This window comes from Triticum urartu, chromosome 3A (assembly GCF_056163025.1).
Source record: "Triticum urartu cultivar PI428250 chromosome 3A, HENAU_Tu73, whole genome shotgun sequence".
Taxonomy (NCBI): domain Eukaryota; kingdom Viridiplantae; phylum Streptophyta; class Magnoliopsida; order Poales; family Poaceae; genus Triticum; species Triticum urartu.
Window position 1 is genome coordinate 725,861,135 of NC_141875.1, and position 2,599 is coordinate 725,863,733.

At 42.4% G+C, this 2,599-nt stretch overlaps 1 long non-coding RNA gene across 2 annotated transcripts; it reads right to left on the reverse strand.

The window, feature by feature from the left end:
- Positions 1-409: 409 nt before the first annotated feature.
- On the reverse strand, positions 410-2,344 carry LOC147982246 (uncharacterized). 2 transcript variants are annotated; one of them, XR_015600017.1, is made up of 3 exons: positions 1,978-2,333; positions 1,192-1,438; positions 410-744 (listed from the first exon to the last, which is right to left on the reverse strand). It is a non-coding gene; the product is annotated as an uncharacterized LOC147982246 (long non-coding RNA). The 2 variants fall into 2 exon arrangements; XR_015600016.1 differs by having other exon boundaries at positions 410-1,438; positions 1,978-2,344.
- Between the last annotated feature and the right edge of the window lie 255 nt (positions 2,345-2,599).

Here is a 2,599-nt window from a genome sequence, read left to right on the forward strand (position 1 = left end):
AGACAGTTTCGGAGATACCCGTAGTGCACATTTATAGCCACCCAGTTACGTTGTGACGTTTGGCACACCCAAAGCACTCTTACGGTATCCGGGAGTTTCACAATCTCATGGTCTAAGGAAATGATACTTGACATTAGAAAAGCTTTAGCATACGAACTACACGCTCTTTGTGCTAGGCTTAGGATTGGGTCTTGTCCATCACATTATTCTCCTAATGATGTGATCCCCTTATCAACGACATCCAATGTCCATGGTCAGGAAACTGTAACCATATATTGATCAACGAGCTACCAACTAGAGGCTTACTAGGGACATGGTGTTGTCTATGTATCCACACATGTGTCTGAGTTTCCTATCAATACAATTCTAGCATGGATGATAAACGATTATCATGAACAATGAAATATAATAATAATAACTAATTTATTATTGTCTCTAGGGCATATTTCCAACATGCAACACTACTAGACAAAGGGGTGACCCCAAACAGAAGATTGTTGTTACTTCATGCATCAATAAGTTAGTACAGAAGTTCAGAACAACAAGGTAAGAGTGACATCCATTCATCTATGCAATGCCCTGATAATTTTCAGAGCAATGCAATATCTACGGGTCATCGCACCCAGACACTTGCATCCACCTTGTAAAACTAAGAGCTACAATCATCTAGTTCCAGCAGTGTAAAAATACACTCAGCAAGATTGCACACCTTCTCCAGCATGAACAACCAATTGTGTGCTTGCACTGCAATTGTTCAATCTTTAATATAAGAAAGAAAACAAAATACAACTTAAGGGAGAAGGAAGAACACGGTGAGCTTAAATATGAGGAATACAGAAGAACTGTTAAGTACTAGATAATAAGAGAATAGGAAATTCCAAGAAGCGAGTAGTAAAAGGAGTAACTAAATTAAGATGACATATAGTATGGCCCATGATAGGAGCCCCTGAACATATCTGTCTTGTTAATTGTTATAACAAAGCGTTCATATGTTGAGCATAGCTGCTGGTAATAGGCCTTTCCTGGTACAGTTTCATTGTCAATACTCTGAAATATAATGTCTAGGTGCATTTTCAGATTGTTCTTGAGTATATTGAAGATAGCATGATCTTGCAAGCTAGAAAACTTGAATCGAAATTAATAAATACATGAATTTGGAGACAGGTAGGGAAATAACAGAATGTACCATACCATGTCAAGGGCAGAGGATATTACACCTCTCTTATAGTTGGATCATGAACCTTTAATCCTACTATTGATATGGATGAACTGTAAGTAGGAAAGGGAGATCTCAAATGGGTGTTCATAAGTATCAAAGTGGGGAATGGTACATACTATTTGGAACAAAATTATGAGACTATTTCTTGCCCTTGAGTGAACCTGAACTTCTTGCACTGACGATGTTCCTCATATTTGCAATGCAGCTGCTCAGTGCTTCCTGAATGTCAACATATTTGAAGTAGGTGAAATCAAAATGCATGGACAGAAAAAAATAGAGATTGAATTATTATGGTGTTCTACAGTACGTCAATGAAAAAATCCCACTGAAATAGAAAGAAAATTATCATCTAGTCTGAAACAACATTACATGCATTTTGGATACGTACAGTTGTATCCAAACCCATTCGTACTAAAAGTATGACAACTAATTGAAACTCCCCGGGTACACCTCAAGTATCCCAACCATTCTTAGTAAAATTTCAGATCCTGTGGATACATGCTGCTGCCTCCAAACTAATTTAAGTAATAAGGCAGAAAAAAATGGTTGCAATTTCCTCAAAGACATAGCTGAAATCCAGAACGAGATTTGGGATCCAAGGAGCTGCACCAGTTTTGGGGATTATTATGCATCCAAACCACAGTCTATAGATCAGATCTGAGGCCGGATTTGGGGATTCCTAGAGCTGCACCAGATTTGGGGATCCGGAGATGCCAGAAACAGGAAACAGCCCGAGTTTTGAGATTTAGGTCACGTACCTCCATGACGCCAGTGAACTGCTCGAGTTGGAGTGGATTCTCAACGGTGGCGTCGATGGAGGCGTGGTCCGAGCAGGGCCGTGGTGGAGGAGCACGCCAAGCGTTGGTGTCGCAGGGTGATGTCCAGAACGGAGATGGGACCAATAGCGGAGGAGCCATGGATGGTGGTGGCCGGCCGGCACAGATCCATATCGGAGAGCAGGTTGAGGCGCTTGGGTGACCTTGCAAGGCACTGGGATGGTGGTCGGAGGGGAGGGATTGGGTGGTGCAAAAGGAAGGGATAAGGAGATTTGGGGGGGTTGGATTTGAGCGTGCCGCGATGACGGGCGCGAAAAGAGGGCTCCATGGCGGGGCGTAGTTTCCAGATGCGCGGGGCTGAAAATTCTTTGCGGTCTAGTGTTTCGCGGGTGGGCCGAAAATTGTATTCTTGTCGGTACTTACTCAGCCCATGAGAATATTGGACATATTCCTGGCGTGTAGGGGTCGACAGACAGCCCAATTGTTTTTTCTGTGGGCCAGTTGCGGGCTCGACAGAAAAATTAGTCAACTCATAGAAATATTACGGTTTCTGATAGTGCAAGTGGTATCAGAGCAAGGTTACGAAGAGACTGTGGATTGTTGA